This window comes from Oncorhynchus masou, chromosome 6 (genome assembly GCF_036934945.1).
Source record: "Oncorhynchus masou masou isolate Uvic2021 chromosome 6, UVic_Omas_1.1, whole genome shotgun sequence".
Taxonomy (NCBI): domain Eukaryota; kingdom Metazoa; phylum Chordata; class Actinopteri; order Salmoniformes; family Salmonidae; genus Oncorhynchus; species Oncorhynchus masou.
Window position 1 is genome coordinate 23,338,245 of NC_088217.1, and position 15,781 is coordinate 23,354,025.

The window sequence follows — 15,781 nt, forward strand, 5'->3', positions numbered from 1 at the left end:
TCAAATAATAATCACAGTAGTTGTCGAGGGTGCAGCAAGTCAGCATTTCAGGAGTAAATGTCAGTTGGCTTTTCATAGCCGATCATTAAGAGTATCTCTACCACTCCTGCTGTCTCTAGAGAGTTGAAAACAGCAGGTCTGGGACAGGTAGCACGTCCGGTGAACAGGTCAGGATTCCATAGCCGCAGGCAGAACAGTTGAAACTGGAGCAGCAGCATGGCCAGGTGGACTGGGGACAGCAAGGAGTCATCATGCCAGGTAGTCCTGAGGCATGGTCCTAGGGCTCAGGTCCCCCGAGAGAGAGAAAAAAAAGAGAGAAAGAGAGAATTAGAGAGAGCATACTTAAATTCACACAGGACACCGGATAAGACAGGAGAAGTACCCTAGATATAACAAACTGACCCCAGCCCCCTGACACATAAACTACTGCAGCATAAATACTGGAGGCTGAGACAGGAGGGGTCAGGAGACACTGTGGCCCCATCCGATGATACCCCCGGACAGGGCCAAACAGGAAGGATATAACCCCACCCAAATCACAGCCCACACTGTGATTTGTGCCAAATCACAGCCCACACACCACTAGAGGGATATCCTCAGCCACCAACTTACCATCCTGAGACAAGGCCGCGTATAGCCCACAAAGATCTCCGCCACGGCGCAACCCAAGGGGGGGCGCCAACCCAGACAGGAAGTTCACATCAGTGACTCAACCCACTCAAGTGACGCACCCCTCCTAGGGACGGCATGAAAGAGCACCAGTAAGCCAGTGACTCAGCCCCTGTTATAGGGTTAGAGGCAGAGAATCCCAGTGGAAAGAGGGGAACCGGCCAGGCAGAGACAGCAAGGGCGGTTCGTTGCTCCAAAGCCTTTCCGTTCACCTTCACACTCCTGGGCCAGACTACACTCAATCATAGGACCTACTGAAGAGATGAGTCTTCAGTAAAGACTTAAAGGCTGAGACCGAGTCTGCGTATCTCACATGGGTAGGCGATGGCCGAACAGCATAAGCAAGTTGCAGTAGATGGTATAGAGTACAGTATATACATATGAGATGAGTAATGTAGGGTATGTAAACATGATATAAAGTGCCATTGTTTAAAGTGACTAGTGATACATTTACTACATAAATGTTTCATTTTTAAAGTGGCTAGAGATGAGTCAGTATGTTGGAAGCAGCCACTCAATGTTACCCTAGTGACTCAATGTCACTACCCTCTGGAGAGCCTTGCGGTTGTGGGCGGAGCAGTTGCCGTACCAGACGGTGATACAGTCCGACAGGATGCTCTCGATTGTGCATCTATAAATGTTTGAGTGTTTTTGGTGACAAGAGGCAGTATCTTAACATTCACAAAACTAAGCTAAAACAGCTGAGATAGGCCTCTATATACTCCAACACCACTGGGCCAAAAACCTGATGGAAATATGCCTTTGTCCTGATTCGGACAACAGGAGAGGTGAGATGTGGAAGGTCAGTGTAACGTAGCTGTGATGATGTAATGTTTTAGGGAGTGTGTAGGAAACGGTGTCTAGGACCATGATGTAACCAGAGAGTTTCTTAACACTCCTCTCGCCTCACCATGACTTAAAGGCCCAGTGCAGTCCAAAATGTGATTTCCTGATAGAAATATTTTTTTGACCTTTATTTAACTAGGCAAGTCAGTTAAGAACAAATTCTTATTTTCAATGACAGCCTAGGAACTGCCTGTTCAGGGGCAGAACAACAGATTTGAACCTTATCAGCTCTGGGATTTGAACTTGCAACCTTCCGGTTACTAGTCCAACGCTCTAACCACTAGGCTACCCTGCCATGCTAGGAAAAATATATTTCCACACTATGAGGTTCGATTAATACTGTGACACTTTAAAAATGATGATAATGCCCTTTTAGTGTAAGAGCTGGGCCTGAGGTTAGAGCGTTGAGCCAGAAACCGAAAGGCTGCTTGTTTGAATCCCCAAGCTGACAAGGAGAAAAATCTCTCGATGTGACCTTGAGCAAGGCACTTAACCCTAATTGCTCCAGGGTCGCTGTTGATAATGGCTGATGGTGATTCCACTCTCCAAGGGTGGCTCAGGGAGGGTTGGGATATGCAAAAAACACATTTCCAATTCACACATGCGTATAATACATACTTGTACATGTGTGATATAGGACACATATACTGTAAGCACCCACCAAATTACTACAAGTTTTATTAGCTGTTTGAAAAGACTGCTTGAAATGTTTGCCTGTTTTGGTGTGATGGCTTTTTGGCCTGCCTGGTGACATCACCAGGCGATAAATTAGTTAATAGACCAGTAAGAAAGATAGTTCCAAACCTCTCTGCCAACAGCTAGTTTTCAGTTTTCCCCTTCAAACTCCCAGACAGTCTGAGCAACATTCTTGCTTGAGAAATCAAATCAAAGTTTATTTGTCATATGCACCGAATACAACGAGTGTAGACCTTACAGTGAAATGCTTACTTACAGGCTCTAACCAATAGTGCAAAAAAAGGTGTTAGGTGAACAATAGGTAAGTAAAGAAATAAAACAACAGTGAAAAGACAGGCTATATACAGTAGCGAGGCTATAAAAGTAGCGAGGCTACATACAGACACTGGTTAGTCAGGTGTTCTTTGCTAAGACGCTATTGTTGTTTGTTTTTTTATTTACCAATTTAATTGAAAACATTCACAGTAAGGTACTTAATTTTTAACCAGAAAATATTGGATAGTGATAAAAATGTCTGCATTAGACCTTGAATCCCTGCTAGACTGCAGTCACTGCTGGCACAGACCTAGCACATCTGTCCCAAATGGCACCCTATTGCTTATATAGTGCACTACTTTTGACCTGGGCCCATAGGGCTCTGCTCAAAAGTGGTGCACTATGTAGGGAATAGGGTGCCATTTGGGACGGAACCACATGTTTTTATGTTGAATTTCTGTCTTGAGTAAGCGATGATACATGTCTTTAATCAGAACAGACTCGTCTCGAGTCTCTCTGACATTACCACCGCTGGTAAGTGTGGTGGAGTGTGTGTGTGTGTGTGTGTGTGTGTGTGTGTGTGTGGTGAGTCTAGTGGGATATGATCAACTCAGGAAAATTGCAGTCTGGTACATAGCAATTTATCACAGGTTTTCCACAAACACACAGACACACAAACATACACACTCAGCCACATAGTTTCCATTGCATGTACAGTATGCTGGTCCAGATTTAGTGCCCCCCGAAAATGGCTGGGTCTGCAAAAAAATGCAATGTCACCTGTAAAAATATGGTATTGACATTAATACACACACATGCAGACTTTCCCCTATAGGTTCCAAGGTTTGGTAAAGTACTTGGAACACAGCATGTTAAAATGCCCCTCACGGGAAGACCTATACCTCTATTAAAGTGTAGGGATAGGGTTATATGTATGATTTCTAGGTCTGTGAAGCTGATATTCAGGAATAACAAACAGTGGGTTTCCATGGAGATAACAGCAGGTCATTGTGGAATGAGGTCATAGTAAAGGAATGTTTTTGTGTGTCTCAGACAGTGAACTAGCTACCTGTAGAGCAATAGGACCAGGATCTAGATTAATGAATATAACAGGGTTTATAGTGACTGATGCTCTGGAATGGACAACAGTTTTGTTTTACATAAAATAGGGCTTATTTCATGTCTACATCAGTAGTGTCTATTGTAAAATATTAGTTGAGAAAGAAAAACAATGATTGTTTTGTGTGATAATGGTGTATATTTTATTGTTATTGTCATTTGCAATAAGATACAATCATGCATCATCCAATAAAAGCACAAATAATTTGTGACATAATGTAAAACATAACAATAACCAATGTTATATAATTTGTGACATATTGTAAAACATAACCAATGTTATATCATTTGTGACGTATTGTAAAACATAACCAATGTTATATCATTTGTGACGTATTGTAAAACATAACCAATGTTATATCATTTGTGACGTATTGTAAAACATAACAATAACCAATGTTATATCATTTGTGACGTATTGTAAAACATAACAATAACCAATGTTATATCATTTGTGACATATTGTAAAACATAACAATAACCAATGTTATATCATTTGTGACATATTGTAAAACACAAACAATAACCAATGTTATATCATTTGTGACATATTGTAAAACATAACAATAAACAATGTTATATAATTTATGACATATTGTAAAACATAACAATAACCAATGTTATATAATTTGTGACGTATTGTAAAACAACAATAACCAATGTTATATCTTTTGCATATTTATACGTGTGTGTTGGATCAATGCATCTCCAAACTGACTCTATAGTACTGTGATATATGAACACGCCTCTGTGGAAGATGTTCTCAGGCAGAGACAGAGTTGAATGAATACCTGTTTCATACTCTGTTCAGACTATCTATGTGTTATAGATGTGTAGGACATGTGTAGATTCTAAATTTGTGCCAGTTTGCTAATGTAGGAAAATAATCCTGCAGCAACAAGAAATGTGAATTATAATTGGATTATAATTAATGGACATTCTTGTAGCGGTTGATACATTTTTCATAAGGAAAATCAAGTTTGTACATTTCAAACTTCATAAGCCTTTTTAAACCTCAAATACATAATACGATTTAAAATTCCTGTACATCTGTACACTGATCAGACTGTGTTACAGTAGGAGGTGGCTACAGTGAAACAATCAGACCAGCGCTACGTGTATTAGCCTTATTGCTACTCTTGGAAGATTTAATTGAAATTGTATTGAGTCTCAAATTGTCTTTAAATAGAGTCTAGAAGACCTTTTCTGTGACCATGCGAGCATGAGCTTGTGTTCATGTGTTACCTAGCATGCGTCCAAGCGCACATCAGTGACGTGTTTGAGGAATGTGAGTTTCTACCATGTTTATAGCATGTGTGAACTAAATCTAACCCCATTTCCTCCTATTAAAAGTTGCCATATTTTGAGTGCACCACCATCATCTTTGATGAAATGGCCGACCATATGAGAAGAACTCCCCTGAACAGAATCTGGGCACAGCTTCACTATTCTATTGGGAGCAGAAACTCATCAAAATCATCAAACCACAATACAGTGCCTTGCGAAAGTATTCGGCCCCCTTGAACATTGCAACCTTTTGCCACATTTCAGGCTTCAAACATAAAGATATAAAACTGTATTTTTTTGTGAAGAATCAAAAACAAGTGGGACACAATCATGAAGTGGAACGACATTTATTGGATATTTCAAACTTTTTTAACATATCAAAAACTGAAAAATTGGGCGTGCAAAATTATTCAGCCCCCTTAAGTTAATACTTTGTAGCGCCACCTTTTGCTGCGATTACAGCTGTAAGTCGCTTGGGGTATGTCTCTATCAGTTTTGCACATCGAGAGACTGAATTTTTTTTCCCATTCCTCCTTGCAAAACAGCTCGAGCTCAGTGAGGTTGGATGGAGAGCATTTGTGAACAGCAGTTTTCAGTTCTTTCTACGGATTCTCGATTGGAATCAGGTCTGGACTTTGACTTGGCCATTCTAACATCTGGATATGTTTATTTTTGAACCATTCCATTGTAGATTTTGCTTTATGTTTTGGATCATTGTCTTGTTGGAAGACAAATCTCCGTCCCAGTCTCAGGTCTTTTGCAGACTCCATCAGGTTTTCTTCCAGAATGGTCCTGTATTTGGCTCCATCCATCTTCCCATCAATTTTAACCATCTTCCCTGTCCCTGCTGAAGAAAAGCAGGCCCAAACCATGATGTTGCCACCACCATGGTTGACAGTGGGTATGATGTGTTCAGGGTGATGAGCTGTGTTGCTTTTACGCCAAACATAACGTTTTGCATTGTTGCCAAAAAGTTCAATTTTGGTTTCATCTGACCAGAGCACCTTCTTCCACATGTTTGGTGTGTCTCACAGGTGGCTTGTGGCAAACTTTAAATGACACTTTTTATGGATATCTTTAAGAAATGGCTTTCTTCTTGCCACTCTACCATAAAGGCCAGATTTGTGCAATATACGACTGATTGTTGTCCTATGGACAGAGTCTCCCACCTCAGCTGTAGATCTCTGCAGTTCATCCAGAGTGATCATGGGCCTCTTGGCTGCATCTCTGATCAGTCTTCTCCTTGTATGAGCTGAACGTTTAGAGGGACGGCCAGGTCTTGGTAGATTTGCAGTGGTCTGATACTCCTTCCATTTCAATATTATCACTTGTACAGTGCTCCTTGGGATGTTTAAAGCTTGGGAAATATTTTTGTATCCAAATCCAGCTTTAAACTTCTTCACAACAGTATCTCGGACCTGCCTGGTGTGTTCCTTGTTCTTCATGATGCTCTCTGCGCTTTTAACGGACCTCTGAGACTATCACAGTGCAGGTGCATTTATACGGAGACTTGATTACACACAGGTGGATTGTATTTATCATCATTAGTCATTTAGGTCAACATTGGATCATTCAGAGATCCTCACTGAACTTCTGGAGAGAGTTTGCTGCACTGAAAGTAAAGTTTGCTGCACTGAATAATTTTGCACGCCCAATTTTTCAGTTTTTGATTTGTTAAAAAAGTTTGAAACATCCAATAAATGTCGTTCCACTTCATGATTGTGTCCCACTTGTTGTTGATTCTTCACAAAAAAATACAGTTTTATATCTTTGTTTGAAGCCTGAAATTTGGCAAAAGGTTGCAAAGTTCAAGGGGGCCGAATACTTTCACAAGGCACTGTATCTCCAGTTAATGCCAGATCCTAAAACACAATTTTTTAAATTTAACTAGGCAAGTCAGTTAATAACAAATTCTTATTTACAATGACGCCCTAGGACAGCTGGGAGGTGCTCTTATTCTCCATTGCCTTTACAGTGTCCCAAAACTTTTTGTAATTAGTGCTACAGGAAGCACATTTCTGTTTGAAAAAGCTAGCCTTAGCTTTCCTATCTGACTGAGTATATTGGTTCCTGACTTCCCTGAAAAGTTGCATATTGCAGGGGCTATTCGATGCTAATGCAGAACGCCACAGGATGTTTTTGTGCTGGTCAAGGGCAGTCAAGTCTACTATTTCTTGAATGGGACATGCTTATTATTCTGCCCTTGAGTTGCGTTCCCATGCAAAACTAGACAGATAGCTAACAACTAAGTCTTCAATAAAACTTCCAAGGCGTGACTTTTCTTGAATGAATATATTGAAAACGTTTGTTGTGAAACTGCAAAATAGAGAAAAGAATATCCTTTGTAATCAATTCACACCGACATACTGTAGCTGTACATTATACATTTGAAGTTGCATGAATACAAAGCACATGCTAAGGTACCATGCATCTGGCATGATGCCAAACCATATAGCTAATTGTTACTCATATGGTAATTGGCTAACTCCTTTAATTACTCTAATGTACAAGCATCTCTGTAGAATAACAAAGCATATTACACTAAAAACAGTAACAAAACTACAGTATTGTATATTTTACAATTCGTTTGCATGATGCACGAGCAAAGTAATACAGCTGACGGCATACATGAAAGGCATTGCAATTTGTGTGAGTAAATGCAACCAACCAACATTGATATGTAAGCAACTCTATCAATAACAAGATTATCATCAGGGGCCTGTTGCACAAAACTAGGATAAGGGATTAAGCCAGGATATCTTGGTGATCCTGGCTCAATTGATCCGTAATCCGGTTGCACTAAAGATGGATAGGGGGCAGGAGGATATGTTATGGTATAAATTACCATGGAGATTTATTCTGTGGAGCTAGCCTGCTCCAGACCAGGCTAAATTCCAGGATCTATTTAATCTCATCCCTAATGTCAGTCAGCAGTCACCACAAATGGAAACCAATAGTTATTTCACTGCTCACTATACATTGTTATCACATATAACTAGACCCACTGTTATTATTTAAACGTTTGTGATCATTAATTTCAATGATTTTGGATAAAAAATGATTTTTTTAGATGTTGCTATCATTAGATAATTTACAGTTTCCCATAGACTATAAGGCTATATATAAAATAATAGAATATTAGGGCCACAGAGGGAAAAAAACACAAGTCATAATATTGTAACCAGTTGTTTTAAAGGAGGACAGTTGTTAAAATGACAGATGTGGGGCATTTCGTGAAATTGTACTTCAGTATGGTTTCATAAACAAAGACATGCTGATGTGCCAGAATATTAAGTATCACATTGTCATAAGTATCAAAACTGTAAAAACAATATGTAGCTTTTCTGCAGAAAGAACCAGCCTCATAAATGTATGACTTTATCCTTTTTCTTCAGTGTGGCCCTAGTACTCTGTCATAAACAAATACACATTCCATATGAATATAAAAACACAATGTGTAACATTATGTTCCTTTATTGAATAAGGACAAAACAAAGCAGGTAAACCATCAGCTCCTTTCGAAACTGAAGTCACAGTGACTCTACAAGATGGAAAGCACAGAATCCAAGCATATTATACAAAATGATACATACACATTCAAAGGTCTGTATATAACACCCTGCATGTCTGCACACTAAAATAAATGCAGGACAAATCCATACACATCAACTGAACAGACAAATGAATGGATGCAGTAGCCTCCCTGCAGCCTTGTATTACACACAGTATACCGCACAAACATCATAAGAGGCCAAATTCGTCAAAAAACGATCCCAAATTCCTCTGCCACCGCAGGACATATTTAACCAAAATTGAAAGCACACATACTAACTAAAATAATTCAACACATATTGGTCCCTCAGCAGCCGACCACTGTCATCATCAGGGAAGATTGCCGGATTGTCCCAGTCCATGGCTGGTGGCACTCTGGGGGCCCTCTCCTTCCTCAGGCAGGCCACATTGTGGAGGACAGCACCAAGCCACAGTAATATCACATGCCCTAACAGGGCTGACCCTTAATTTGTGAAGGCAGTGAAAGCGTGCCTTCAGGAGGCCAAAGGTCATTTCAACTCTGGCCCTGGTCCTGGCATGGTTGTAGGCCTGCTGTGCTTCCTGGGGGTCTGTGAAAGGTGTCAGGAGAAAAGGCTGGCAGCCATTGTCTCCCAGCAACACACCAGAGAATTCACCTGTCAACACAAAATCTCATCATTACTACCTCATAAACACAGTGATATTCTTGACACAGCCATGATGGTTATAAATAGGGGTTGTGTGGCTTACCTTGTGATAGATTTCAGAGGCCCGAAAGATTCTGGAGTCATGGACTGAGCCAGGCCATTTTGCCACAACATTGCTGATCACACAGTCAGCATTGCAGACCATCTGAAATCATAAGATGAGGAATATTACACCAATCAATGCACATCACTGGCAATGCAGAGTGTTCGTCAATGGACAATATCAAAAAGTTATGTTCACATGAACATTAATGCTGTGAAAGGATTTCCTATTCACAAAATCGGCCTCATGGGCACCTGAGGGGCTTTTATCCTTATGTGTGTGCAGTCCACTGCACCAATGACATTGGGAAACCGGTCACACAAAGTAATGAGTATCCTACTATGTGTTAACAGTTGTCCTGTAATTTGTAGATCCTCTTACCTGCAATCCTATAGAACTCCTCTTTGATGTCACAGAGTCTTCTGTGGCCAGGGAAGGAGATGAAGACATCTGCTAATGCTTTGATAGCCAGACACACACTCCTTATTGTGCGGCAAATTGTGGCCTTGTTCAGCTGTTCTGCATCCCCCACTGAGTACAGGAAGGCTCCACTAGCAAAAAGCGCAAGACCACACAAACCATTTGCTCCACACTCAGTGCATGGCTCCGTGCAGTGCGGTGCTTAATCCTGGGACCCAGTAGTCTGCATAGATACCTGATGCCATCTGCAGAAAACCTGTATCTTTCATATAGATGGTCATCAGGGAAGGCCAGTGGGTCAACCGGTCCCTGAAGACCCTTTCTCGCCTGAAGGCTCTCCTCAGCACAAGTGCTTCTTCATCCACCACATCTCGCACGAATGGGCATGCCATTGTCAGAGCAGAAAGGAACACACAATTTTGGGCCTTCATATAGGCTAGTGGCCACACCTGGTGCTGGGGGTGGGCAAAAGAGGGCGATGCCTTATAACGATGACTTGGTTGTACTGATTGCTGGGAAAATAAAAAAAACCTTAGAAAGATGCCACCGTCCTGTGTGCTCACAATAAGAGCTCATATGTCATGGCTCACTTGACTTTACGAGAATATACCTAATTTTTATTTTGAGCTGTGTCATCTTCTTGGAGCTGGGGGAGGAAAGAAAAATAATGATTAATACATTTGTGTTACAGTTAGCATACAGTGTACATTGAAGGCATATCTCACCTCCCTCTCAAGTTTTTTTTATTTCAAGGTCCAGTTTCCTAATTGTCCTCTTTTTTATTTCGGACTCCAGTGCAAGATTTTCCATCTTTTTCTTCTTGTACTGAATGTCTATGTCTGCCAGTTCTATTTGGCGCCGGAGGTGGTTGCCATACAACTTTCTGATAGCTTGTGAGCTCTGTGAACACAATACAATTAGCGCAGCTGGAATTTGGCAGGATGTGGTGTCCTTTTATTAATACGCACTATGTTGCCAGGCTGGTTTTCCCACTGTATAGCATCTGGGTCCTGTAAAATAAATTAGATTTTTTGATTTTGATGAGGACTCCTCACCATTTTAGAGTAAATAGTACTTTCACAGTCTTAACATGATACCTCATGCCTTCTGGAATCCAGAGATGGTCTCCTCCTCATCGTCTCCATCATGTGCTGTTGCTGCTGCACTGGGGCCTTCACCCTATCACATTTAATCGGATTCATATTGAAGCTAGTAGACAAGACATGCCAGGCCTACAGTATGCCTTTGATGGAGTACTCACTGGATCAGCATCGTCTGGTGCTTGTGCTGGTGGCTCTAACAGGAACACAGTGCTGCCAGACACTGCAAGGCAATAGGTAAACCAAAGTCAGACAGTCCAAATTGATTCAATATGAATGTGGTTGTATCCCATGTAGAGATGGAAGGACATACCTTGAATGAAGCGGGTGGCATCTTGGGAGGAACCTATGCTCTCTCTTTCCCCCAGGGATCCCCTCTAAGACGGGCCTGCCTTTATTTAGCTCCAAGGCCATGTCCTCTGCTGGGGTAAGGTCAGCCTTTGGTGACCCACCACCCGTGCCTTGTCTGTGGGTATTCTTTTTCACTGCTAAAACAGTACAGACAATGTGTGAGCAGGCACCTTCTGGGTACAATATATGCTTGTGCTTTGTTAAATATTAGTCAGAGACCATACCATTCTGCAGAATGTTCTTGTATTTGATTTTGACCTGCTGCCATGTCCGTTTTGGCCCGTTCATGTTTAATCTACACACACACACACACACACACACACATTTAATGGAGTCACACTGCAAAAAATTACTTGGTATTTTTGTCTTGTTTTCAGTAAAAATATCAAAAAAATTATCGTAGCTTTATACAGTGTGATGGAGTTACTTTACACAATTTCACTCATATCTGCAGTGCATTTCAATTAAAAATTTAACCGTTTCATAATTACAGTACAACTGCATTTTTGGAGATGTGAATTAAATATTTGAATTGTAATTGTGATGTTTCAGCGGAGCAGTGAGTGTGTAATTGTGCACTTTACGCATTCAGGCGGTCTGCAATACTTTGCCACGCTTTTTCTCTTGGCTTTATCACTGTGGCGGTGTTGCCTTTCTTCTTAATTATATATTTTACCTCGTATGCCTCCATGAGGATTTGTGCTTCCGACGGGGAAAAGTACGCGGCTCTAGTTGCCATGGTAAATCAGTTAATCTGTGATCTGTGGCGGGGTCTATTTGAGTGAGCCGTGAGCGCGCACCTATCCAGGATTGGTTTCACCTGGTTTAATGAATCCGTATCTGCTCATCCTGGCTTGGTCTTTGTGCAACCAATTAAGCCTGGACGCACATGTTTTGGCTTCATTGAGCTCAGCTGAGTCATTTATCCCGGATGTCTTAATTCTACTTTTGTGCAACAGGCCCCAGGAGCTAAATGCTTGAATCGAACACTACAAACAAATATTTTCCGAAGTACCAGAAAGCTCCACTAGATGGCGAATAACACCATGGAACACAATGAAAATCCATTTTAACCATTGTAATGAAATAATCTGTTATATTCTAACAGGATGGCAGCACACTTATTTAAGACGGAGAGGAAAGCACTTTTGAAGAGCAACCAGGCATCCTCTACTGATGGGATGAGGTCAATATCCTTCAGGCAATGAGACAATGATCGCTGAGATCCTGGATCCTGGTTGAGGTGTATTTAGAGGACAAGTTGGTCAGGATTATATCTCAGAGGGTGCCCATGGTTACGGATTTAGGGTTGTACCTTGATAATTTGCGTGAGATTGAGGGCATCTAGTTTAGATTATAGGGCGGCCGGGGTGTTAAGCATGTCTCAGTTCAGGTCACCTAATAGTACGAACTCTGAAGATAGATGGGGGGCAATCAATTCACATATGGTGTCCAGGGCACAGTTGGGGGTCTATAACAACTGACAACGGTGCGAGACTTGTTTCTGGAAAGGTGGATTTTTAAAAGTAGAAGCTCGAATTGTTTGGGCACAGACCTGGATAGTATGACAGAGCTCTGCAGGCTATCTCTGTAGTAGGTACCATTTAAGCCAGGTGAGGTCACCGCATGTGTGGGTGGTGGAACAAAAGGGCTAGCTAAGGCACATTGAGCAGGGCTGGAGGCTCTACAGTGAAATATGACCAAAATCACTAACCAAACAACAGTAGACAAGGCATATTGACATTAGGGGGAGGCATGTGTAGCCAAGTGATCATAGAGTCCAGTGAGTAGCTAGGCGAGTTGGAGGCATGGCGATTCAGACAGCTAGCAGGCCGGGGCTAGCAGGCTAGCAGACAGGCCTCAGGGGGACGTCTCAACGGAAGAGCCTGTAGAAACCCCCTCGGACGGTTACGTCGGCAGACCAGTCGTGATGAATCGGCGGGGCTTCATGTCGGCAGTAAAGGGGTCCAGGCCAATTGGAAAAAGAGGTATTGAAGGCCAGGAATTGTCTGATGGATCTCTTCGGCTAGCCGGGAGATGGGCTTAGCTCAAGGCTAGTTCCAGGCTAACTGGTGCTTGCTTTGGGACAGAGACGTTAGCCAGGAGTAGCCACTCGGATAGCAGCTAGCTAGCTGCAATGATCCGGAGTAAAGTTCAGAGCTTGCGGTAGGAATCCGGAGATGTGGTAGAGAAAAAGCAGTCCGATATGCTCTGGGTTGATATTGCGCTGTGCAGACTGGCAGGAATTGACCGGGCTGAGGCTGGCAGATGTCAGAGTTAACGGTGATGACCGCTAGCAGTGGCTAACTGACTACTAGATAGTAGCTAGTTAGCTGGCTAGCCTCTGAAGGGGGTTGTGTCACTGTCTGTCACCTCAACATTTTCTCTCGACCTGTGTGTAGCTACGTTGGAAACTTTCATTCATAGGCTAGGTTATAACAACCTCTTGATGGTCCTAGGGAAATTTTGAGTATCACGTAGTAGCTTAAACCTATCGATGTTACATTGAACTGGGTAACTGGAATATGAATGACAGTCATCCAATATACTGTAATAGAAAAAACACCATGCTCATGAGAAAAATGATTGTCCTCGCTCATCATAAACGGCACTGACTGCCACTGGTTCCAGCCTATAGCTGTTGGCAGAAGAGTAACAGTTGCTAGCTGTCCAGGTGCTCTACTTTGAGGGTAGTGTCTGGTGTTTAGCTCTTTGTCAGACATACCAGCTTATAGTCTAGTCTCCTGGAGAAATCTTTCTCTCTCTCTCTCCCTCCCTGTTTATCTACCTCTGTTTTTCTCTCATCATTCTCTCTGCCTCTCAACCTCCTGCCCAAACATCCTCTTTTCAGCCTGAACAGGTATCCAGGAATCTTAACAGTGTTTTGTCCAGGAGACACGGCTGAGCGACCGAGCGGCCAAGCAGTGTTTGACTGTTTGTGAGATTCACAGGTTCGTTGTTGAAGATGAGGCAAGAAGATAAATCCACTCTCCATGTGCTGATTTGCAGCCCAAGAGAAGTGTTCAGGAGTTCATAATTCTATCAGCTTTCGTCATTTGAAAATATTTGGAGGCACAGCAAGAGGAGTGTTTTTCTGAGCATCATTTTGGCTGATCTTATTCTCCTGGTCACGCCTTCACAGAGGTTTTCTCCTCTCCTCAGCGTTAACTTACTTTCCATCCCAGCCCTGTGTGTGTGTGTGTGTGTGTGTGTGTGTGTGGCCTTACCTTCTATCAAATACATTTTATTGGTCACATACACATATTTGGCAGATGTTATTATGGGTGTAGAGAAATGTTTGTGTTCCTAGCTCCAACAGTGCAGTAGTATCTAACAATTCACAACAATACACACAAATCAAAAAAAGAAAGAATGAAATTAAGAAATATATAAATATTAGAACGAACAATGTCGGAGTGGAATTGACTAAATTTCAGTGGAATAGAATAAGGAATACAGTGCATTCGGAAAGTATTCAGACCCTTTGACCTTTCCACATTTTGTTACGTTACAGCCTTATTCTAAAAGTGATTAAATATAAATGAATAGAGGTCGACTGATTATGATTTTTCAACGCCGATACCGATTATTGGAGGACCAAAAAAGCCGATACCGATTTTAAAAAAAATGTATTTGTAATAATGACAATTACAACAATACTGAATGAACACTTATTTTAACTTAATATAATACATCAATACAATCAATTTAGCCTCAAGTAGATAATGAAACATGTTCAATTTGGTTTAAATAATGCAAAAACAAAGTGTTGGAGAAGAAAGTAAAAGTGCAATATGTGCTATGTAAGAAAGCTAACGTTTCAGGTCCTTGCTCAGAACATGAGAACCTATGAAAGCTGTTGGTTCCTTTTAACATGAGTCTTCAATATTCCCAGGTAAGAAGTTTTAGGTTGTAGTTATTATATGAATTATAGGACTATTTCCCTCTATACCATTTGTATTTCATTAACCTTTGACTATTGGATGTTCTTATAGGCACTTTAGTATTGCCAGTGTAACAGTATAGCTTCCTTCCCTCTCCTCGCTCCTCCCTGGGCTCGAACCAGCAACACAACATTGAAGCAGCGTTACCCATGCAGAGCAAGGGGAACAACTACTCCAAGTCTCAGAGCGAGTGACATTTGAAACGCTATTAGCGCGCAGTAACTAGCCAGCCATTTCACTTCGGTTACACCAGCCTCATCTCGGGACTTGATAGGCTTGAAATCATAAACAGCGCAATGCTTGACGCACAAGGAAGAGCTGCTGGCAAAACGCACGAAAGTTCTGTTTGAATGAATGTTTACGCGCCTGCTTCTGCCTACCACCCCTTAGTCAGATACTTAGATTCTTGTATGCTCGTATGCTCAGTCAGATTATATGCAACGCAGGACACGCTAGATAATATCTAGTAATATCATCAACCATGTGTAGTTAACTAGTGATTATGATTGATTGTTTTTTATAAGATAAGTTTAATGCTCGCTAGCAACTTACCTTGGCTTACTGCATTAGCGTAACAGGCAGTCAGTCTCCTTGTGGAGTGCAACAAGAGAGAGGCAGGTCATTATTGTGTTCGATTAGTTAACTGTAAGGTTGCAAGATTGGATCCCAAGATTGGATCCTGTTTCCATTGATCATCTTTGATGTTTCTACAACATGATTGGAATCCACCTGTGGTAAATTCATTTGATTGGACTTGAATCGGCTCTCAGTGGTCTAAGGCACTGCATCTCAGTGCTAGAGGCATCACTACAG

At 41.6% G+C, this 15,781-nt stretch overlaps 2 long non-coding RNA genes across 3 annotated transcripts; both read right to left on the reverse strand.

Moving 5' to 3' along the window:
- Nucleotides 1–9,025: 9,025 nt before the first annotated feature.
- LOC135541037 (uncharacterized) lies at nt 9,026–9,691 on the reverse strand. The gene is made up of 3 exons (XR_010455903.1): nt 9,535–9,691; nt 9,154–9,255; nt 9,026–9,059 (listed from the first exon to the last, which is right to left on the reverse strand). It is a non-coding gene; the product is annotated as an uncharacterized LOC135541037 (long non-coding RNA).
- A 187-nt stretch (nt 9,692–9,878) lies between these two features.
- LOC135541038 (uncharacterized) lies at nt 9,879–10,578 on the reverse strand. Of its 2 annotated transcripts, XR_010455905.1 has the most exons (4): nt 10,542–10,578; nt 10,299–10,473; nt 10,184–10,219; nt 9,879–10,085 (listed from the first exon to the last, which is right to left on the reverse strand). It is a non-coding gene; the product is annotated as an uncharacterized LOC135541038 (long non-coding RNA). The 2 variants fall into 2 exon arrangements; XR_010455904.1 differs by having other exon boundaries at nt 10,299–10,576.
- Between the last annotated feature and the right edge of the window lie 5,203 nt (nt 10,579–15,781).